Raw genomic sequence first — 25,641 nt, 5'->3', positions numbered from 1 at the left:
GTTAAAAGGCAATACCCTGTCCCCAGTTAACATTAATAATAGTCTTCCAACCAAAAGACCTTTCTGCATCCTGGTATATCCAGCTCAGACTCCAGATTTTCTGTTTATTACCCCATCTGGAGTAACGTGAATCAAACCAAGGACCAGGAACACACCAAGGATTTAGCCACAATGGAATTCATGAGTATTAATAATTTAAAAGTGAAATATGATCAGTATTTGAAATAACTTGAAACTTTAACACCGAAAATTTATGTATTCATTTTTTGAGAAAAGGTCTCACTCTATTTACCAGGCTGGAGTGCAGTGAAAAAATCACTGCTCACTGCAGCCTCAACCTCCCAGGCTTCAGTGATCCTCCCACATTAGCCTCCCCAGTAACTGGGACTATGGGCATGCACCACTATGCCCAGTTAATTTTTTTATTTTTTTAAAATGGACACAGGATCTCACTATGAAGCCCAGGCCAGTCTCGAACTCCTGGACTCAAGTGATCCTCCTGCCTCAGTCTCCCAAAGTGTTGGGATTACAGGCATGAGCCACCGCACCTGGCCAATACACATAATTTAAATTATGCTCTGTCATCAGTTCCAAAGAATCACAAAGCACTACAAGGGAGTTTTGGATCATCAGGACAAATGCCTTTATTTTCCAACTGATGAAGCTAAAATCTGGGGAGAAAAAGTTACTTTTTCCTTCAAATTTCCCAAGAGGTCGTGCCAGACCTACACCCAGGCTTATTCACAGAAGCTGCTCTGCTGCTCCTCTTTGAGTTCATAACTAGAGCCAAACACCAGCTTTTTCTGAAAACACCAAACTAAGAAAAATGGATCAAGTAGAACCTGGGCCAGTCCTGTAATTGAAAGCCTAAAAACCCTGTAAGAGTGCAAATCATAGAGCATTACCTAATTAGTAGCTTATAAGGTATTGTGAGAATAAAAATGAGATAACATATGTGAAAGTAAGTCATAAGAAAGAAAGGTTTATGTAATAATGAGGATTAATATTATGCATTTCTCTTATAACCAATTGCATTCTTGTTAAATTGAATCAGATAGTAATTTGCTGAGAATACCTGGTGTTACATGGCCTCCATTCTATAGTGGAAGAAAATATCCATTATGAAGAGGAGAGAGTGTGAAGTAAAGCGCCATGTCTCAAGAGCTCTTAACACAAAATTAATTACTATGCCCTCACCTTATAAGTAATTTCTGGTCTAAAGTCTCCTAGCATCTAGAGAAGGCTAGGTTAAACCTTTGTTATTAGCAAAATAACTGAAGCCTTAGGTGATGAAGTGACTGATGTAGAACATATACTGAATCCAGGTAAAGGTTAAAGCCCAAACCTAATGCTGTTGAGCAGAGCTCAGTTAGGGGAGAAAAATATATTAGCAGCTGAATGTTAGACAGTGAAGACAATTCATAAAAGGGAGATTTGGCATAGCTAAGCATTTGTGTTTTGCTCTCTAGAATACAATTATGACATTTAACTGAAATTAATGTTTTATTTTAAAAAGGAAATTCGAACCCAAAACTTTCCATATTTCTACCTATAGAGAGATACTTTTGATTATATGTATATCTGATATCATTCACACATTCTTCCATTCACCTAATTTTTAAAATATTCTGATAGAAATTTAATCTTTCATTCAACAGACCCAAGAGCCCTTAGATAAGAGACAAAGAATCATGTTAGCAAAAACTCATTGGTCTTCTCAAAGAAAGAATAAAAATGGGTTCAGATTTCAAGGCCAATTTCCAGGGTCCCCAGGAGATGCCCTTCTTCCCTTTTTGGTCCCCTCCTCTGCCAAAACAGAAAAAAGAAAAAAATTGGAAACCTCTGAGTGGCCTGGCAATGGTCTCAATTGGCCTCTACATTTTTGAGGCTGACACTTCATGCAAACTTTTGAAAGCCATCTCTAAGGAACTTGTTCAATACGGACAAAGGAGACACAGAAAGAGGGTAGTTCTCCTTCAGGAGTACAGTTGACCAAAGCCCAAGGATAAGAACAAGATGGCATCTCTCATTGTCCTATGGTATTTGGGATTCCTTGGAGTCCTCACTGTAGCTCACTTTCTTAGTCATCTTACCATCCAGCTTTTTGGGTAGATTCAAGGACTCAACTGACCTGCTGGAATGCAACTTTGAGTATCTAAACACTGCAGATGTTGGACCACTGGCATTTTGCCATCCTCTCTATCCATCCATCTATCCTCCAAACTATTCTTTGCATTAATTAAGGCACCCAGTTGTTAGAGTGTTTTGTTTTGCTTTGTTTTTAATGTCATTGATAGTCAACAGTGGCATTCTGCAAGGGGAAATTAGAAGCTAGGTGCTGCTAGTTGAATGAATCATTATATGTATATGTGCCAGGACAACATGTGTGAAATAAAAAGACAAAGGGGCATCCATGCTGTCCACTTTTGCCTCTTTACAATGAATATTGATCACTATACATCAGTACAGCTGGAGCAATTACTGGTAATCACGGAAATAGCCAAAATGAATTGATTGACGGTTCTTTTGTCCAGTTTCCCAGCTGTGTAACCAGCTGCATAGCCACAGCCCAAGATAAATTCTGCCAATGGGGTCGTAGAGCTTTAGGATCATGAGACCACTTGGGGAGGCTTGTTAAAAGGGTACTTGAGGATTCTGTAACAGTTAGAGCACCTTTGAGAATGGCTAACTCATGGAGGAAGTAACTGTTCATCCACCAAAATCTCATCCAATGGCATTCCCACTACTCGACACTCACCAAGTGATAGGGTTTGGATTTGTGTCCCCATCCAAATCTCATGTCAAATGGTAATCCTTAGTCTTGGTTGTGGGTTCTGGTGGGAGGTGGTTGGATCATGAAGTTGGTTCTTCCTGAACGGTTTAGCACCATCTCCTTGGTGCTGTTCTCATGATGGTGAATGAGTGAGTTATCATGAGATCTTGTTGTATAAAAGTATGTAGCACCTTCCCCTACCCTCTTGCTCCTATTCCAAACATGTGATATATATGTTTCTCCTTCACCTTCTGCCACAATTGTAAGTGACATGAGGCCTTTCCAGAAGCCAAGCAGATGCCAGCATCATGCTTTCTGTACATCCTGTGGAATCATGAGCCAGTTAAACCTCTTTTCTTTATAAATGACCCAGTCTCGGGTATTTCTTTATAGCAAAGGGAGAACGGACTAATATATCAAGGGGAAGGCAAATTTAACATATCTGGAAAATACCCCAAATCAAGTAAGCATTTGAACTCTAGTATTGTTTATTTCCCCTGGTGTTGTCTGGCGATGTTTAAAAATGAATTCATTTAGGAGCCAGGCATAGTGATTCATAACTATAATTCCAACAACTTGGGAGGCTGAGGTGGGAGAATCACATGAGACCAGGAGTTTGAGGCTGCAGTGAATTAGGATAATGGCAGCCACTACACTCCAGCTTGGCCAACCTAGAAGAAGACCTTGCTTCTAAAAGTAAGAATGTAAGTGCTTTACTTACAGTACATTTATACTCATTAGTTTTTAAATGGATTAAAGATAGGGACGCGCACATGCACACATACATAGACGCACACATACATTAAGAAAACAGATGCCACCATTTTTCTCATCTACTGATAATTGCTTATGACATGTGGGTGGCTAAACAGTGTTTAAAGTCATGTGAACTGCCAGATGAGACTTTTACCACTGACAAGTTCTGTTATTTATTAAAGAAGTTTCTTCAGTTTAGCATTAGTTCTGCATGAACAATAGTTTCATATTTTCCTAGTCATCTTTTTTGCTTACATGAAAATAGGACAATCTTACCCCAATGGCAACCAACTCTGACCTCTCTTATGCTTTCCAGCTGCATGACATTCATCAACCATAGAGTTTGGACTCTGCAGTCTTTGTATGCAATTTAACTACAAAAGTGGGGGATGGGGCGCGGAAGCACTAATAAGCCTCTCCTAGAGCACCCAAATGGCTTCTAGCACCATCCCAGGGATTTGGGTCCGTGAAAGACCAAAGTCAGCTTGACAACTTACCTTTAGAAAAGGGCAAGCTTTGGTTTGAAAATGGGTCTGCGTCTGCTGCTCTTACCCTGTGGAATCCTGAGCCTCTGAGGTTGTTATAGTTTGAAATAGATGTCTCATATTTCTCCCACAATGGATTGGAATGTTCAGGTTGTCCTCCTCACTGTCCTTGGAGGAGTATCAAAGCTTTGGGATAAACTCTGGCTTGAGTGGACTTCCAAGATGGGAGAATGGGAATGATGATCTATTATCCAAACAACTGAACTGGGAACTTAGTGAATATTTTCCTTAAAAAAATATTGTGTACATTCGTGGAACACATGGCCTAATAACAGGACAGGATATTGGCAATCAGGACTGCCCTGGAAGTCAGAACTCATCTTGAAAATCCAAAACACATGGCCTCAATAGTAATAATCCAAATTGATTTCCAAATGGTGCCATGGTAATTGCAAAATATTTACAATTCTAACACCTGAAAAGGTTAGATAAAATCAATTGTTTGGGCCAATAAATATTTATATTACAATGTTTAAAATTTTTTTGGTATATTTATGTATGACTGCTTTTTTAAAGCACTTGGATTTAGATGTGCAAAACATGACTACATTCCTTTTCTGGTGAAATGTAATTGCGGTTTTCTATAATTTCTGCTTTTCAACAAGTTAACATTTGAGTGTAGTCTTTGTTACAAAAGACAGAAAGAATTTATTATGACATGTGATGTTCTCCCATCAGCTAATTTTATCATTAGTCCTTAATCATCAGTGTTAATGAGGAGAAACAATCCAAAAAAAAAATCCCAAAATAGTAGCTAATCCAAAAGGCATGTAAACTTGAGTTTAAAATGTTTTGTATTTATTTTTGGATATGAGTATGTCTGACATTATTGGCATTCTTATTACCTTAGATAGTATAATTAAGTTATGTTACAAAGAAATACCTCAGAATGAGCAATATAATGTTTTGGAAACTATTTTATTGGGAACATAGTGCATCATTATGAATCTAGACAATGCTAGTACCGTTCTGAGAAATATTGGCACAAGAGTTTTATAATCAGCCCCTCTCCTTGCTTTAGGGCCAGTCCCCCAATTCCATTCATACCTTTGTTGTTTACTTAAATTTTAAATCCCCAACACTAACGGTTCACTTAGCTCTGTCCGATTTGATAAATACACCCATCTAATTAATAAATAGCCTATGTCATACTCACAATTTGATTTGAATGAGCAAGAAGACTAAAAATAAATTTTAAAAACCATGGTTTCTACATCCAGGATCTTATAGTTGAAAAAGCCAAGATTTGACTTTAGAAACCCTGAGTGAAAATCTTAGTTTTGGTAACCACTGTCTCTGCGATGTTACAAGAATCAACTCTTTTGGATCATGGATTCCTCACTAATAAAACGAATGGGTTGAAACAGATTTGTGCTTTCCTAAGGGGTCGTGAATAGCCTTAAACTGCAAGACAGTCCTTGAGAAAAGAGGATGAAAAGGTCAAAACCAAACAGCCAGGGTCCCAAGTCCTTTCTCTTTGCTTCAGAAAAAGCAATTATATGCTTACTTGTTGATACACTGGTTACATTGATGTTCCATGTGACATTGTGTCTAGGTGGTAAAAGACTTGACAGGAGGAATGTACACTTGAAGACTGGATTACTCCCTTCAGTTCAAACATACTTAAGGTATAATCTGGTTAATTCAACTATCCATTAAACCCTTGAGAGTGTTTACAAAGCACTATAGGGTAGGTTAGATACCTCATAACAATTATGATTGAAGATGTAAGGTTGAGTCATGTCAGACTTTATGGACTCAGAGTTGGGAGAATTTTGTTAAACTGAAAACTTTGAAAGCTACAAACAGAGAAACACATAGGTAGATACGAGAGAGAACTTTTACAAACACAATTTAAAATAAAGAATATTAAGAAAAAATCAATGACATTATTTACACCTTAAATGATCATTAAATATAATAATTGATTTTCATAGATTTTTGCCTTGAGAAAATGAGGGTCCCTTGCTGCTTTCAGGGTTGACATGCAGTGAAGACAAGGAGGAGAGACTGTTACAGATAACAAGAAGATTCTGACCACTCCCCCTTCTATCCTATGGGTTTTCACACTTTCTGAGACACTCAAATTTGATAATAAAATCGTATGGCTATTGACCATATTTGAATGGTCCATTCTCTTCCAAAGAAGATTTTTCTGCCTTTTTAAAAAGAACATAAAGTATGAAATGACTAAAGATGTTTGGAATGTCCATTCCAACCTCTTTATATGTTTTCCACAAATCATTTTTGCCCTTTCTAAAGGGATCCATTTCCATCTCTTTACCAGCATATTCAAAAGAATGGAGTAAGAAGTGGTTCAAGGATTAAGAGACAGCTTAGTTTTTGGTCTTAAATTCTTCTGTTTCTCTTCATCATCACAGAATGATCACAAAGTCTTCTGATAGAATATGAGAGTGAAAATCAAGATATTAGGTAATCACTTTACTCAATGTGTTTGAATATCTCTGGAACCAAATGTTTTACAAATGCTTCATGTAAAAATATATATATATGTGTGTGTTTGTATGCTGGGGAGAAAGGATAAGAGAGTGCAAAACAAGTCAAAGCCGGAAAAGAAGTTTTTGTTGGAGAATATGGGTGGAATGCTTTATTTTCTTTCTCTACCAATACATTCTTTTCTTAAGGAATCAAGCTCTCTTTCTCTCAGTTACTTTTGGCAATAGCTCCCTTGGAAACTCTGACTTTCAAAAAGTCAAAGGATGCTCACTTTATTTTTGCAAAAAGCACTGGTTGAACAGAGGTGGAAAAACAAACAAACAAACAAACAAAAAACAAGATTGTATTGTTTTCATTAAAAGAAGAAAACGAAGGGCCGGGCGTGGTGGCTCACACCTGTAATCCCAGCACTTTGAGAGGTCAAGGCAGGCAGATCACAAGGTCAGGAGATCAAGACCATCCTGGCTAACATTGTGAAACCCTGTCTCTACTAAAAATACAAAAAATTAGCTGGGTGTGGTGGCAGGCACCTGTAGTCCCAGGTACTCGAGAGGCTGAAGCAGGAGAATTGTGTGAACCCAGGAGTGGAGCTTGCAGTGAGTTGAGATCATGCCACAGAACTCCAGCCTAGGCAACAGAGTGAGAATCTGTCTCCAAAAAAAATAAAAATAAAAATAAAAATATAAATAAAAAAGAAGAAGAAGAAAACAACTCCCGGAAATCTTTCTCTTTACCTACCATAGATGCTCTTCCCTTCTTTCATTTTATGCCCCTTCCATACAATGCCCTGCTAATATATATATAAAATATTATATATAAATATATGTAATACACTATATATAAATAAATAACTATATATATTTTATATATCTATGTAGACAATGAGGAGAGTTGTCCATTGGGAAAAGAAAACAGTTAAAAATAAAACTTAAATATTTAAAATTGAAGTAACTTTATAAATCTTTGCTTAAATCCCTGTATTAGTCTGTTCTCACATAGCTATAAGGAAAAGGAAATACCTAAGACTGTATAATTTATAAAAAATAAGTTTAATTGACTCACAGTTCCTCATGGCTGGGCTGCCTCAGGAAACTTACAATCATAGCAGAAGGCACCTCTTCACACAGCGGCAGGAGAGAGAATGAGTGCCAGCAGGGGAAACGCCAGATGCTTATAAAACCATCAGATCTCACGAGACTCACTCACTATCATGAGAACAGCATGGGGGAAACTGCCCCCATGATCCAATTATCTCCACCTGGTCCCACCTTTGACACATGGGAATTACGGGGATTACAATTAAAAGTGAGATTTGGGCTGGGTGCAGTAGCTCACACCTGTAATCCCAGCACTTTGGGAGGCTGAGGCAGGTGGATCACGAGGTCAAGAGATCGAGACCATCCTGGCCAACATGGTGAGACCCCGTCTCTACTAAGAATATGAAAATTAGCCTGGTGTGGTGGCATGCACCTGTAATCCCAGCTACTTGGGAGGCTGAGGCAGAAGAATCCCTTGAACCCAGGAGACAGAGGTTGCGGTGAGCTGAGATCGCACCACTGCACTCCAGTCAGTCTGGCGACAGAGCAAGACTCCATCTCAAAAAAAAAAAAAAAAAAAAAAAAAAACAGTGAGATTTGGGTGGGGACACAGAGCCAAACCCTATCAACCCCTAAAGACTCAAGATCATTGTTTCAGTCCAGTCCCAGCTTCTTAACACACCTTTATCAATCCCCTCATGATGTAGCCTTTCTTTACATATCCAGTCTTAGCTCCTTAACAGGCTTCCTTCCAGGTACCACCTGCAGCCTTGCCGAATATGCCCATTTTGGGATTGCCAATCTCTTTGTCACTTCTTGAGCTAAACAAAAGGGATACTCTCCACCTGGATCATCTGCCTCATGTCTCCCCCTAGTCTTGCTTGGTTTCAGCGAAGTTATATCTCCCCTGAAGACATCTTTTATTCTACATTTGAACTTCCTACTCTATCCCCAGTTAAGGTCTTACTCCACCCTGTTGTGATTATATGGGTAGTAACTGTAATCTTTTCACAATTTACAAATTCAGATAACAACAGTAATTTAAAAATATATTTCTATTATGCACCTTGATTTCTACTTCATATCACCATTCCTACGGAAGAACAAAACAAACAAAAAGCCATTTCTTCCTTTCTAGGTAAAGTCAGTCAAAGTAGTGATTATTTTGTGATTCAGTGTTCTAATCTCAGTCATTGATCTACTCTGCTCAGGTCTATGTCCCTCCCTAGCCCTAGGGATTGTCTAAATTTATAGGGTAATTTGCAATAATAGACCAATTAGAATAGCTAACTCTTAACAGGCCCTGTTAAAAGCTTTTACATATTTGTGCAGTCTTCACAATAGCAGAGGAAGAAGTACCATCATTGCACAAATAGGAGACTCAGCCTGGATTTGAACCTAGGCAGTCTGCGTCAAGAGTCTTACTGAGTATTCTATAAGATCTCCATGAAGCTGGATTCCCAAATCAGCTGCACAAGAATCTCCACTTCCCAATATGTATAGCAAATTATCAATCAATGGCAAATTATCAATCAATGTCAAATAAGTAGAAAGAACAATAGAGATAAAAAACATGAAAAAGGAGACAGTAAAAAAGCCAGAAAGGTGCTATGAGAAGGGAACAGAAATGCCTGTCCTCTTCCCAAATGTGTCTTCCATGACTTTCTACTGGAGTAATCTGCACATTCAGTGCAGAACAGTCAATCATTAGCTACAGGTTCCTGCTTGCTGCGAAGATACAGGGGTATAAATCTATGTATGCTCAATGTCTGCATTTTTGAAAGGAATTATGTTGTCACTGAGTTCATAAATTCTTAGGTCTGGGATGGTTGGCAGAAGTAAAAGCAGAGGCAGAGAGTGGAGTGGGTGTTACCCAGAGGCCTAACTACTGGAGATTTTCTGACTCAGATCTGGGAAGCGGAGAGAGGACACTCAGAAAGCAGCCAAATAAAGAGACAGCTGGAGTGTTCAGGGTAGCTGGTGATTGTAATGTACTGTGGGGGATACTGGAAAGTGAGGGAGCTTCTACTTGCTGGCAACTTCAACACTAACTTGCATATGATCTTGAGCAACTCGTCGAGAGTCTGTTTTTTTTCTCACCTAAGATGGAGGCCATGATCTGAGGCTCTGTGCTCCATGCAGCCTTAATTTTCTAGGCACCCACTCCCCTTGCATACGGGTGACTCCTCTTGTCACCCATGGCTATTGCTGAAAGTTCCCAGAAAGATGTACTGCTCAGGAAGGAGAGAGGATAAACCTTCCATGGTACTTGCATTTGCTCCTCCCTGATTTCCACACATTCCATTGGCTGTTCTGCGTTGTTAGGCATCCTTTTTAAGAGCCATTTTCAGGCCTGAATGCTCAGTGGCTAACTCCAAGATATCAAGAAATGTGGCAACTATAAGAATATTCTAGTTGTTTCTATTGTATTGATATTTCAATTAATAAAAGCAAACTGAACAATTGAAGTAGGAAGTTTTTCCCCCCTCGTTTGCATTGAGCTATACTCAAGAAATTGTTAAAAAAAGAGTTGAAGTAAAAAATAGTAAAAAAGAAGATAATAATTCTCTTCTTTTTACTTGATTTTTTTAAAAAAGATACTACATCAAATGATTTCCCATAATTAATGACTGCAAATAACTGAAACACAATTGTTTATTCTATTCTGTTCTATCCTATTCTATTCTGTTCTATTCTATTCATCTCACTGGGTACCACTGGGTATTTGGAATTTTTACTATACCATCTCATAAAATATGCTTTTAAAAATGGAAGTCACTGGTTAATATTGATGCTATTGGTCTGGCAAGGTGGCTTACGCCTGTAATCCTAGCACTGATTGCCTGAGCTCAGGAGTCTGAGACCAGCCTGGGCAACAGGGTGAAACCCCCTCTCTACTAAAAAAAAAAAAAAAAAAGATACAAAAAATTAACCAGGCTTAGTGGTGCATGCCTGGAGTCCTGGCTACTCAGGAGGCTGAGGCAGAAGAATCGCTAGAACCCAGGAGGTGGAGGTTGCTGTGAGCAGAGATTGCACTGCTCCACTCCAGTCTGGGTGACAGAGTGAGACTCTGTCTCTAAAAAAATAAATAAATAAAAATAAATAAATAAAATTGATGCTATCAATGTGAAGCTTAAGTGGTAGATCATTGTCCTTAACAATCATCTTTAATAAGCCTGAACAAGAACACACTCTGAAGTCAAACAAGGTGGAAAACAAGTTGTTCTACATGATAGCCTATACAGATATGAGGTGCTAAGCCACTTTCCCTTTATTTCTCTTGACCTCCAAGCTACATGCAGCCATTTCTGGTAAGTGTATCATATTCAGCATGATAGAGCAATATTTTGTCACATGTACTTTGTGGTAGGCAGCCTCTAGAAGACTCCCACAATATTCCCTATCTCCCCTTGCATGTCAGCTACACTACTGTCTCTTTCCGAGATATCAAATATGGGAGAAATGGTGAAAAGTCACTTCTGAGATTAGGTTATAAAAAAAACATAGACTGTGGCTTCCATCTTGAGCCATTGAAGTTTCTCTCGCTCCCTCTCTCTGGATCACTCACGCTGGGTGAAGCAAAGCTGTTAATGCTGTGAGGATTCCTCACAGCTTGATGAGGAACAAAGGCCCTAAATCCAAGTATAACCTGCTAATATCATGTAAGTGAGCTTGAAGGCAGATCCTTCAGGACCATTTGAGCCTTGAGATGACTGTAAGCCCTGAAGACAGGGTAACTGCAACATCATCAGAGACCTTGCACCAGAGGTAGCTAGCTAAAAGCACATCCAGTTTCCTGACCCACTGAAAGTATGAGTTAATATTTGCTGTTTTTTGAGCTGCTAAGTTTTGGGATAATTTGTTACGCAGCAATAGATCATGAATACACAGAGACTGTAATTTATATGATCGCTCATTCAACAGATACTAAATCGCTCATTCAACAGCATTTGCTGTGTGCTACTGTAAGGAGGAATATGAATTCTGCCTCTTCTTCATAACCTGTCTTTATATCTAAGAATGAACATTTTTGGCATGCAGAACATTCTCACTATAATTATTCTGGAAGAAAGAAAAATGGATTTCCTCGGACATACAGCAGAAGCGACTCATGATTAGAACTCTCACTAATCTCTGTGTTTGCTAACTCTGTAAGATGGCCACTTTAACAAAGTATAGCTAATGGTAGTACCTATACCTTTGCAGTGAATGAATTTTGGTGAAACTCTCAGAGCTATGCAGGAATATGTTGGCACAGAAAGCCAGACTAAAAGCGGCTGGAGAAACACAGTCCTCCATGCATGCTTCAACAGTTACAGTCTACTCGAATAAATAAGACAGATGCATAAATAACCATGAAATAAAATGCATTAGAGGAGGTTGTAGGAGAGAACGATTCCTTTGCCAAAGAATACAAAGGCCTTGAAAATTTCAGAATCTGAAAAAGAAATGTGGGGGACGTTAAGGGAATTTCAGAAAGCAGAAATACCTTAGTCTAAGGTACAGTTTTGTTTTGTTTAATTTAATATTAGTGGTATTCAGTCGCATATTACTATCAGTACCAGGCAGGGAGTAATTGTGAAGCAGTGATCTTTGACTGCACATATGTGAGATCAGCTGTGTGTAGAGGTGACTTTCCTTTTCTTGTCACCTTAATTACATTTCTGGCAATGGTGGCTCCGCATGCAGGTGAATTTTCGCTAAAGATTAACATTCAATTTTTCAACTAAAATTTATTTTTAACATTATAATAGAATGTGGAGTCAAAATGAAAATGCATTCTCTATGGAGCAGGTTACCTGCTACTAAAAACAATAGAAATTGCTAAAACTCTTGGAACTCATCATCAAATGTTCAAAGGTAAGAGAACTTAATATAATCTGTTCTTGAATTCTGAAAGCTTAAGGGAGATGAACATCTGTCAATATCTTCTGACTGACATTTGAGGGACCTTGTAGAACTTCTAAAAGTAGGTAATGATGGAGAATAAAAAATGTAATATTGTAATACAGTTTACCAAATAGAAATGCAGATTATATATCTTAGTATTTTTGGTATATCCTGAAATACCATCAATCTTAAAAGTACTAAAGACACAAAGGTGGAGAACGTGGGTTTAGGGAAGAAAAGTTACTTTGAAGCCCTATATAATGACAAACATCAAAATGATTCAACAAATATTAATCTTTTGATTGTAAAAATAATCAGACTCAAACTTTGCAACACCGAAGAAAAGAGGTTGTATAATTATAGGGATACATATTTATTTTATGATTAGTACATTCAAAAGTGGATACTTTAAGGTTTCTTTTTTTGAGAAAAATCCTGTTATTAAAGTAATGGTTCATTTTAGAGTTGAAAACAAATTCCAGCATGAGTGAAGAAATCTTAAGAGGAAAAAGATAGAAAACATCCTAACCAAAATGTAGGTAGCAAGAAATTATTTCAAGGATATTGCTCTTCTGTCATATTGTTTGCTTTGATACGCCAGAATTGTTTCGCAATCAATGTTAACACATTTATTTTTTAATATAAATTATATTTTATTATCTGTCATATATTAGTTAGATATACCTATTAGTAACCAAATCTAAGTACTTTTGATTTCTTCTGTGAAAGGCTATTCTAATGAAAAATTATTTAAATGAATATAATTATCTTTGCTTGATTTATCTTATGTAGGGCAGAGTTTTATTAATCTTTATTTCATAAAGACATTAGGGAAATTCTTAAACTCAAATTAAAAAAATTCGGACTTCCAGCAGACCTAAGACTACCCATTGCAGCACTAGAGAGCATTACATATGCCAATGTGTAATAGTCAGGTAATGACCTAAGACCTAAGATTGAATTCAGCATCAATGAACTGAATGCAATTACAATCAGTTCTTCATTACCCACACAAATGAAGGAGAACCAAAATATGGATAACACGAAAGCTTATACAGGTATAGCATAGAGTAGTTATGGCCATTTTTTTCTCTTATTGTTTCTGAGTTTCATTCTGTATTATAGTTTGTGAAGTATAGTGTTAGTATTAATGCATATCACCCAAACACTAAGATCTGATAGCAAAATGATAGTTTTTTTCCATATAGGCAATGAGTACTTCCAGTTGGGGGGAGTAAAAATAGCAATAAAAATTTGACTTATCAAGTAACATTTGAATTCTACTTTATATAGTAAGTTATTATACTGATAGGTAACATAAAAATTGTATTTGTAAGAAGAAAATTACAATTTAGATGTATTTAGGGTCTATGTAAATGAACTGTTTTGTAGCACACTACGTTTGTATTCCATTATGCACTGCTTTGCTTTTTCTCTCTCTCTTTTTTTACTCTGGTTTTTAACATGGCCATTCATAATGAAATGGAGAAATAAGTTATCAACTTTGGGCTGGGTGTGGTGGCTCGTGTCTGTAATCCCAGAACTCTGGGAGGCTGGAGCAGGAGGATCGCTTGAGTCTAGGAGTTTAAACCAGCCTTAGCAATATAGTGAAACTGTCATCTCTGCAAAAAAAAAAAAAAAAAAAAAAAAAAAAATTTAAATTAAAAAATTGTGAATTTTGAAGTGTGTTCCCTTATATTTGGAAAATCTTTCAGGGCAAAAACAGCAATATGGGGCTCTGGGTTGTTATTCCAAATATTTAGAAGAGAGTTCTAGAAAATTCTATTTTCATTTCTAAAGTAATGATTCCTCTTTTGTGAGACTGACTCTACCCTATTACCAAGTAATTAAATGGGGTATTTTGTAAAGTCTCAGCCATGTCCTCCCTACACACTCCCATAAGCAGCAAGGTCTATAAAAAATGCATTTATAGGCATTTTCATGAGCCAATGGATTGGACCAGTCTGTTTTTCAGTTATGTCCCAGGAAGTCATGGTCAGGCAGCCGGGGCTTAATATGAAGAACCCTGCTCCAGCTGGTTAAAATGACCATTATATACGCTCCTTGAAAGTTACTATTTTTACATAAAAGACCCGAAAGTAGCAGGCATCTATAATGCGCAATTATTCTTAGCACATGGAGGTAGCTTTATGGCAAGGTTTTGAAAGAATTACATTCCCTTCATTTCTTCAGCATGTTTTTTATCCTCTTTTAAGATATTCTCAGCCTGATCTTCCCCACAAAGGAAAAGTCACCCAATGTCTCTGGGAAATTAGGGTGAGGTCATATAGGACCATCTAAAGATCTGCTTTAGACAAAGCTCTTTTCATAGCTGTCTAAAAGCCATAGACCATTGAAAATGGACAGAGAACAGGACCACTCAAATCCATGTTGCTTAAAGAGAAGTATTTTAGGTGACCTTTACCCCTTCCTTATCAATGAACCCTCTGAAGGTTTGGAGATCACTAGTGCAGATATGTCACCTACGAATACACCTTTTCATACACAGTTTTTGCTCTTATATTTTCAGAACTTACCTAAATTCTCAAGAGTCATATTAAATAGTTATTGAAAATCATATTGATTACCCCAGAGTCAGCACTGTGTCTGTAGTTATCAAATAACTTCCAGTAACATCTCTGGCAGTTAGGCTGCAAGAAAAGTCTTTGATACTTGTCCCACTTTTTTTTTTTTTTTCTAAAATATAAAGACCTTAGGACTTCAGAATCTGCTAAATAAACTTCTCAGTGATGACAGCTATTGTCATTATAATTTCCATCCATCTAGATATGTTGGTGGAAAATAATGGTTTATAATACATTTCCATAGAACAGTGGTTTTCTTTTTAAAATAATTAATTTAACTTTCTTAATTGACAAATAATAATTATACATATTCATGGGACAGATCATGATGTTTCCATTCATATAATGTATAGTGAGTGATCAGATTAGGGTAATTAGTACATTCATTACCTCACACAATTGTCATTTGTGTGTGTGTGTGTGTTGGAAACATTTAATATCCTTCTAGCAAGTTTTTCTTTTTTTTTTTTTTTTTTTGAGACGGAGTCTCGCTGTGTCACCCAGGCTGGAGTGCAGTGGCGCGATCTCAGCTCACTGCAAGCTCCGCCTCCCAGGTTTACGCCATTCTCCTGGCTCAGCCTCCGAGTAGCTGGGACTACAGGCGCCCGCCACCACGCCCGGCTAGTTTTTTGTATTTTTAGTAGAGAGGGGGTTTCACTATGTTAGCCAGGATGGTCTCGATCTCCTGACCTCATGATCCACCCGCCTCGGCCTCCCAAAGTGCTGGGATTACAGGCTTGAGCCACCGCGCCCGGCTGCAAGTTTTTCTTAAGACGAAGTCTTAAAGGCAAAATCGTTTGTTTGATCAGGTGGTTTATTAAACCATATTCTAGAGACTGCAGATTTCTAGAGGAATATTTCTGTCAAAGTAATTTACAAGCATTTGCTAGCACAGGTAATAAATTCTATTTAAGAATGCATCTTCTGTTTCTCCATGTACATTGAAATAAGATTCAGATGTGGAGGGCTGCTTGCACCTAGAAGCTGCATAACTTTGAACATGTTATTATACCTGTGTGTGCCTTGGTTTCCCCATCTACACAATGGGGATAATAATAGCATCTATCTGATGGGCTTTGGGGGAGGATTACATCAGTTCATTTATGTGCCCTCAGTGAATGTCACCTCTTACTGATTGCTTTCTCCAAGTGTTTCTCATCAGAACAGTCACACATCTGGCCTTCTTTCAGATTCCCCTTCCTTTGAAGTTCATTTTTTGAACTAAAAGTACACTTAGATCTTTCATTTAATTAAGATTTAAATTATTTATAACTTGCTTAAATTATTTCTCCTTTCAAATATATTCACATTTAAAGATACACTTAAAACCCTAGATTCATGTATATTAAAAACCTAGGTTCTGGAGTTAGGCAGGTCTCTCTCCTGTGACTAATTGTTTTGGACTAGTGAGTTAACTTAGTTTTCTCCTCTGAGTCTCGGATATTTAATTTGTTAAATGAAGATAATATATTTAACTTGCAGATTATTCTGAGAAAATTAACTGGAACTTATGAAATAAAGATGTATTAGTCAATATACTTTTAGTTGCAAGAGAGAGAAACTTACTTAACATGGCTTAGCCAACAAAAGGGATTTATCAACTCACTTACCCGAAAAGTCCATGGAAGAACTGGCCTTCGGCACACTTGGAGCCAACTCTCAACTTATAAACGCAGGGACTGGTTTCTCTCCATTCTTTAGCCGGGCTTTCCAATGGGTAAGCTCCATTCTTGGGTGGCCTCCTCTGCAGTCCCAGATGCATGCAATAGGCAGGCATCTTCATAGCTTTGAGTCTAATAATGAAAGTGATTTCTCTTCCCAAAGGTTCTAATGAAAGTCTGTACCACAGCTCATGACCCTGGTGTGGTTCACATGTCCATCCAAGACCAAATAACTGCTGACAGTGATGACCAAGTGACCTGCTTATCCATGCCTGGCTTCTGAGCCCATTGCTGCCCCGGATTACAGAGGAGGGGATGGGTTAACTGGCTTAAACTGCAAGTGGCTTCCTCAAGGAAAATTCCAATGGTTTTATCTCAAGGATGAGTAATGTGCACTGGCTGGGCAAACACCACCAATGTCCTTTAAAAACATTGTTCTCTTTCAAAAATAGAATATTGATACACATCAGGGGAACAATTTTCAAGGACACAGGGCTTTTTAAATCCCTTTAATAGGCCGGGCGCGGTGGCTCAAGCCTGTAATCCCAGCACTTTGGGAGGCCGAGACGGGCGGATCACGAGGTCAGGAGATCGAGACCATCCTGGCGAACACCGTGAAACCCCGTCTCTACTAAAAAAAATACAAAAAACTAGCCGGGTGAGGTGGCGGGCGCCTGTAGTCCCAGCTACTCGGGAGGCTGAGGCAGGAGAATGGCGTAAACCTGGGAGGCGGAGCTTGCAGTGAGCTGAGATCCGGCCACTGCACTCCAGCCCGGGCTACCGAGCGAGACTCCGTCTCAAAAAAACAATAAAAAATAAAAACCTAAAAAAAAAAAAAAAAATCCCTTTAATATATGGCATGAGCAAGTCAAATTGGAAATGAGAGAGCCTCATTCAATTTCCTCAATAATTAAAATTATTGTAACTATTTTACATATGTTGTGTACACACACATACATATACACATCACAAATAGTGAAATATGTTGTGTATTTTTTATATATATTACTATGTGTGGTATATAATGAATATATGTGTGCTGCATGTGGTATGTATTATACAGCTTTTTCTTAAACGTCTTGTTTTAAAGAAAGATGCCACCTTTGTACGTTGCTATTGGAGAGTAGTAATAGTGGATGGTAAAGTAGAGGGAAAGTTTTACAGGCTAATTTTACATCTGGTACTACTGGTTTATTGGAGTAAATACAAAACTCATATGAATGTGGTTAATACCGGGTATTGCATTTGGTAATGCATATTGTTCATTTTATGCCCCCTTTAAAGTGCGTATCTGTGCATGTCACTTTCAAACTAGCACCGTGGGCTTTATAAACATTATAGTACCACTATACAAAGCTGCCAAATGAGTATTTTGAAATTTAACTACAATACAGCTGGCCACAGATCTAGAAGTTGGGGGGAAACAAAGAAAGAAAAAAGAAAGAGAAACAACAGGTCTGGGCATCTTTATTAGTGGGGCCAGGTAGAAACACTTGTTCAGAGGGCTTTGTCTGATGACCAGCAATTGTTCGTTGAGTTTTTCCTTGGGTTCTGTACCACAGAGCATATTAAAACCCACAGCCCTTTTCTAGGGTGTAGTGTGGAAACCTGAGATCACAAAGTTTCTTGTCTAAAGAAGACCAGAAGGTTCTCATTAGAAAATCATTTCTCAACTACCCTAAAGGAGAAAACAAAAGACCCCTGGTCTTCCTGTACAATAAGATTCTTGATGCTGCTCAGATGGTCAGCACCTAGTAGGGATGGCCAAGAAATCAACAGCCCATCCACGCGGGAGGCCAGCTTTTCATGATGAAAACATGATTTAGACTTAAGCGTTTGCAAGGAATAGATCAGTAAGGCAATTGCTCCAAAGCCACTCTTATTACTTTTAATAATATTATTTCTGTTCTAACTCCTCTTTTTAAAAAACACTCTTTCACCCTCTGCAATTTGACACTGAAATGTGGTTTTGTCATTATCAGATTGCAGATATTTTGTTTCAGGGTTTTTTCTCTCTCTTTTTTTAATCTATATTTCCCAGAAAGAAGAAAACTGTTAGCTATTCCCTTACAACCCAGATTCAGAGAAATTGCCCTTGGCCCTCACAGACTGCCACCTGAGGCCTGGTAATGAGCTGGCTGAGCCATATTTGTTCAACTATTCGCCTGGCAGCATTAAGCACCCCTTAGGTCCCTGGTGAAATCCCATGATACCCTCCTAACTTTTTTCTATGGTAGCTCTTGCATGTGGACCCCTTTGATCCTCTGATGTGCTGATTCAAAGGGAAGGGGAGAGGAGAGGAAGGCATAGAGTTCACAGGGAAAGTGCCAGGCTTTGTGGAAGCCAGAAGAGTGGCAGGATCCAAACTTTAGTGAAACCAGCCTCTGGGGCTGGCCAGAGATGACCCTGATAGCTGGCAGGAACTTCTCTACAACCTAAATTTTCTCAGGCTCTTGCTTTGAGGCAACATTGAGGCATTAACTTACCCCCCAAACAGATAAGCCTTTCATTATAGGGCTTCCATGGAAAGCAAGTTTGACAAGTTTGATATTTATACCAGGACCGTGAAGTTTACTGGCAAGTTCAAAGGCATAATCCATTACTTCGAGCAGCTGCAAGTGGAAAGATGTTTAGCTGTATTTTCACATGAGTGATGGAAACACTCAAGACGGTATGATTTTTCCAAGGAAAAGGCCGAGGTTAGGTACGCAATATTTGGGTTATAACAACTGCTATAATATTGTGCACAATTGCAAATAGGGAAATGCGTATTCAGTGCTTTGGCTTCCCCTTATTTTATGCTATATTTCTCTTACTCTAATGCATTTCTACTGCAAAACTCAGAAATCTAGACTCACATTTACACTTACACACGTGCACAGCACACACACACATACACACATTCTTAAGAAAGGTATGTTCACTCCCAGACCACTATGAAATTCTGTCTCTCCCTTTTCCTGTGAAAATACTCAAGAAAATAATTAGACATATTAATTATACATGACTTTAAAAAATATGTCAGTCTTATATCTTTATTGGAATTATTTGCATGTAAACCTTAACAGAATCTAAAAAAAAATGACCTTCCTAGGATTTATGATGTAACAAGGGAGACTGAGCAAGAAATAATACAAGTGAAGTCTATGCAAAGGAAACATAGCTAGTTCTGATACCAGTTGATTGTTGACTTCGAACAAATCATGGCTTCACTTTCTCTATTCTATGAAATGAGGATATTGGCATAGTGGTTCCCAACTTTTCCAAACACATGCCTCAATGACAGAAGAGAATGAACATATTCCCTAAGGTATTTAAGAGGTAGTGCCCTGAGAGACCAATGCAAGCAAAAATTTTCTTTGGAATCTTATTTTTGTGTTACAAAGTCCAGTCAAATTGTGTGCCCTACTCCATAATATTTAAATATAAATATTAAAATGTACTTTTCTTCTGTACTTTTTACTTTTATTTATTTATTTATTTTGAGATGGAGTCTCACTCTGTTGCCCAGGCTGGAGTGCAGTGGCGCGATCTTGGCAGACTGCAACCTCCACCTCCCGGGTTAAAGCAACTCTCCTGCCTCAGCCTCCAGAGTAGCTAGGATTAAAGGCACACACCACCACGCCCAGCTAATTTTTTATATTTTTGGTAGAGACAGAGTTTCACCATGTTGGCCAGGCTGGTCTCAGACTCCCGACCTCAGATGATCCACCTGCCTCGGCCTCCCAGAGTGCTGGGATTACAGGCGTGAACCACCACACGTGGCCTCTTTCCTACTTTTTTTTTTTTTTTTTTTTGAGATGTAGTCTCACTCTGTTGCCCAGGCTGGAGTGCAGTGGTGCGATCTCGGGGCTCACTGCAACCTCCAAATCCCGGGTTCAAGCAACTCTCCTGCCTCAGCCTCCCAAGGAGCTGGGACTACAGGTGCCTGCCACCGCGCCTGGCTAATTTTTTATATTTTTAGTAGAGATGGGGTTTCACCGTGTTAGCCAGGATGGTCTCGATCTCCTGACCTCGTGATCTGCCAGCCTCAGCCTCTCGAAATGCTGGGATTACAGGCGTCAGCCACTGTGCACAGCCACTCTTTCATACTTTTTAAAGCAAATTTTGTGTTGCAGAAAATTGTGCCTCACTTAAATCTTATGGGCTTAGGTACCTCCCTGGTACAATTACCAGGTAATCCTTGAGCTACGTATGATCCAATTTAAATAGCAATAGATTATTCTTGGGTTTAATGTCATCTGAGACCTCATAGGTCTATGATTTGGGGTGATGGGTAGTTAAATGTCATATGAACAGGTATGACTGGCCTGTTTTGGTTAGGAGCATATTCATATGGCAGTGAAAATCTTGGTGTCTTTGCCATTCTAAGACACCACTTTGGGCTCAAGAAGAATCTGTAGTGGTTACTCAGAAGGCCTAGGAATTCAGGGATTCCAGAACAAAGGGTGATTCCAGGGGCTCTTTGAATTTGTGGCTTGTTTCAGAGATTTACAGACACAGTAGGAAAATAATTTGCTTGGAGTTATGAAACTCTGCCTTGGAGAGTTCCAGACCACTAACATTAAGCACTGAGATACCCCAGAACTGAATGCTGTTTGGGTATTAGCAGAGCTATCAGTGACCCAGTTTCAGGGGTTAGATGAGCATCACAATGGGCCTGCATTTCAAATGCACTAAGTCAGGACTCTCTGTGCTCAGGGGATGGGCTTGGAGTTCATGCCAGTTTGTGAAGGTTGACCTGGGCTCTGCTTTGAGGGCAGGCATTTTTTTTGCTAGAATGAAAAAAGAGCAGCAGGCTAAAAAGCAGTCCTTGGGGTAGCATTTATTCAATTCATCATATTGACTATTCTTAGGCTCTGAAAATGAATCGGTTTATTTTTCATGTATCTCTGTTGCACGATCAAGAGGCAGAAGGCCTCAACCTAAAAATGTGTGCACTCTCTCTCTCTTTTTTTTTAATGAAATCCTGCTGAAGAATAGAAGCTTCGCTAATGTTCTGTTTACATCAATCCTCTGTTTTTGAAAAAAGAAAACCTCTGTTCCCTGTGGGACATACTCTCACATCTCTGTTAACTCTAACTGTTACGCAGCCACCTGTATAATACCCTTGAAACTCCTGACGGGTCTGTCTAACTCTATACAACACACAGAAATCAATGTTTGGAGAGAGCCAGAAATGGTTCACCCAGTAATCAATTCTGTAGGGACATAGAAAAGTAGTAAATAAAAACCTTAAGTCAAGAGACGCACATGATTAAGGAGATTAGGTTTCAAATATACAGGCTCTGGACTTTGGTCTGGGTAGGGAGGAATAAACTTAAGGTGATGTAGTTTCAAGATGTCGTCCTTCTATTTAGCTCTGTAAGATAAATCACAAAGCAGTAGGTAGAACTGAATAGCCTTTTGATCCTTGGGTTTTCTACTACAGAAGACTATCAAATTTAAGTTATATTGTATTGGGACAAGTAGGTGCACAAAGAGGTTTTGGAGGGTGTTTAATACATCATTTTATAGAGGATGAATATTTCCAGATATAGTCTGTGCAGCACCTAGAAATCACTAGTGTCTTCTTACTAAAATGCAGATTCTTGGACCTCACCTTTTACCAACTGAATTTCTGGAAAGCCTGCTAATTAATATAATTTTCACATCTCCAGGTAGTATTTTAACCCTAAATTCTGAGAACCACTTAATGAGAAACTGAAGCTTTTCTGGATTAATTGAGAATGATTTTACTTGACTGCTTTCTTCTGAAGGACATTAGTTTTAACCGTCTTCCCAGTTGGATGCTAAATCAAGAATTAACCAAGAGATGGGTTTGGTAGGATAACAACAGGATGGAGGCAGACTACATTAAACTGATTTTTGAATCTCACTCAACTACGTGGTTTCCAAAGCAACCTACAAAAGAAATTTTAACCCACAAACGAATGCTTGTTAAAATGAGTGTAAAGTAACCACACTACTTGAAAGTCTAAGAAACAGGATTGTGCTTTGGGAATCTGTATCCTGGTTACATGTCAAATTAACCAGGTAATTGCTGTATCCTGAATTTCTAAACAGAAAATTGCTCTTTGTACTTCAGATGGTTTAGTGCTATGTTTAATTGACCTTCTTTAATTAGGTTGGCTTGGTGATTCTCTCATTAAAAAAATCCCAATATTGTGATTACTTCTTTTGCTCCTTTACAGGGAAAACTTAGCCTGAAGCTGGCTACAGATAGAGTTTATTAAGAATCAACAAACAGTGAGAGAACCTAGTTTAGAATAAGAGGTTTTTAAATAGACAAAGCAAAAAATCATTTTGGAAATGGAAAAAAAATGCAACATTGCATGATAGAGCACGTTAGAGGCCTTACTGTATTGCTAGTCCTGGAACTAATTTTTCTGTGACAAGCCACATATCATCTCTGTGTGTCAATTTCTCACATATGCCATGAAAATGACCGTATCTATGACAAGGTTGACTTACTGGTATTTAGTGGCTAAGACCCTTTAGGAAACTTTAGGGGTAAGCTGAGAAGCTAGCCACTGAGAGAAATCATTTCACATAGGCAGGGTGATTTAGAAATAACATACTGATGGCCATTCAAGGATTGTTTAAGGACAGAAGAGCAATGCTGAGAGGAAACACTAGGTATTGAGATATGATCAGGTTTAGAGACCTAGGATTGAGTGGGCTGGCTTTTCCTATACTTAAGCACTGAGACTACCTATACTTAAGCACTGCCTGCTCAGCTTAGCCCAGTCCTTGATCACAGGCTACCATGTGATATTATTAAGAGTCATATCCCAATAACTTGAGGTCACTGAACAGTAGCATCACCTACTAACCTTCACCTTTGGGGCTGAGGCCACATACTCAACTGTGCTTGTGCACTATTTTGAATGCCAAATAACCTTGGGTGGTGTTAGCTGCTACTAGAATCAGTGTATGGCACGGTGAACCCCATACCCCTTACTCTAGACCCCAGACTAGGGCCCTATTTTAGCTCAAATGGACCCCTGACAATCTCTGTAATTGCAACAGAATTGTCTTTGGTGTCCAGAAACTCCTAAAGCTGGGGTCCTTGCCAATGTGGTCAGATGAAACCTACTTAGTCAGGTCAGATCTCAGATCATAGACAGAGTAATTAGGGTCAACATGTCTTCTTTTTGGGACTCATCTCCTCTCCAAGGCTAGTTCTCTGAGCCCTGGGTTTGCCATACTCATGGACTTTTGCCAGTTTTCCATGATGCTCCAGCTGTTCTTATGGTAATTTGCATAGGTCACACATAGATCCTGGGATTGGGGAAGAAGCAAGATTTCATCAAGGTCCCAAGTCATTGGTTGTTTTTTCTCCACACAGGTGGCATGCTACACTTGGATAATCCAGTTTATTATCGCTATAAAAGGCCATACATTGAGCCCTAAAGTCTGCATTTATTCTAGTAAGAGAGAAAAAAAAATTAAATTATTCATTTAATTTATTGCCATAATATGAGAAATTTCTAGAAAATAAATTAAACATTTATTGTGTACTTACCACATGTAAAGCACTGACATATGAACATTATAGATACATTTAATTTCTATCTAGAGGAAGAATGATATGTGCCCTAATAAGATCCACGTTCTAGCTAGGGAACATTTATTTTGATAATGGATAATGTTTATGGATTTTTGTGAGCATTTTGGGGGAAAAAGTCTTCTTGCTCATGAAAATAGTGTGTGTTGCATTTTATTTAGAAGCTGAGCAACTCAACAAAGTTTATATTACCTAAGCAGGCTATTCTACCTGCAAGTCTTCTACCTTCAATTATTAGTAATGATCATCCTTCACAATTCTTGAAATAGTAACAATACTGGGTAGGTTCATGGCTAATTTTGATTTTATTTATTTAATCCACGTTTCATGGGCATGTGCAGTAGTTTCGTCCTACTGCAGGTGGTGTGGAAAAACAGAAATGATAAAATCCTCAAAGGAGTTTTAATCCAGTTCAGAAGATCAAGCATAAAATTAAACAGTACAGGTATAAGAAAGAAACGAGAATGAACACCATAATAAGTGTTTGAGTTAATTGCAATGAAACTTCAAAAGTGGAGATAATTAGGGGGTGTTATTGAAGAACTTCTGACCTAATTGAAACTGTTTTCCCTCAATGTTTAGGATAATGACACAGTCATATCTTAGCGGTTTCTCTTTGGCAATATTGGATATCATGTCAAATCTCAAAATATGCCACAGGTTGAACGATGCACAAATGCTGCAGAAAGAATACTATGTATTTCCTCATTCCACTGCAAACCATTGACAACTTACTCCAGGGATGAAACGAAAACCCGCAGGTAAAAGAAGTGGGTTACACAATAAATAAAACATTCATTTTTCTATTCCCTCTTATAGGAACATTTAAATTTTTGAAAGAATGTAGCTTCTCTGATGGTGTCCACGTGGCTATAATCAATATGAATAGGAAACATTAGGACACAGTTTAGATTTCCAGGTCCAGAGTGACCCAAATCATTCATGGAAGCATTTACAGGTGTCTCTCAGAGTCTGCTGAAAAGTGCCTTGAACAGTTGTTGCCTAGGATATCAGTGAGCATTAAATATTCCATCCTAGGAACTGATTATAAATTCAGCTTAGGTTAACTATGCAAAGAGTAAAGGCAGGTCTGGCCCTTCTTCCATGCTAGAGAAGATGTATTGTTATGTCCTTCAGGGCTAGAAAAGAAATTTGGTGAAGTGTAGTTCTGTTCAACCAGTTCTGCAAGAGTTACTAAAGAATTACCAAAGGACAGAAAATATCTTTGAGTGAGGAAATGGTCAGAGAGAAGGTATGAGAGTCCTACTTCAACTCACGCCTTCATTCTGGCCTTGCTCCCTTATTTACAACAAAGTAGTCTTGTTAAGGGAGCAATGATCCAGTCAACCAGGGTAGCTCTCTTTATC

The sequence above is a fragment of the Papio anubis genome, chromosome 10, assembly GCF_008728515.1.
Source record: "Papio anubis isolate 15944 chromosome 10, Panubis1.0, whole genome shotgun sequence".
Lineage (NCBI taxonomy): Eukaryota > Metazoa > Chordata > Mammalia > Primates > Cercopithecidae > Papio > Papio anubis.
The sequence above is the reverse complement of the archived record's forward strand: the minus strand, read 5'-3'. Positions refer to the sequence as shown.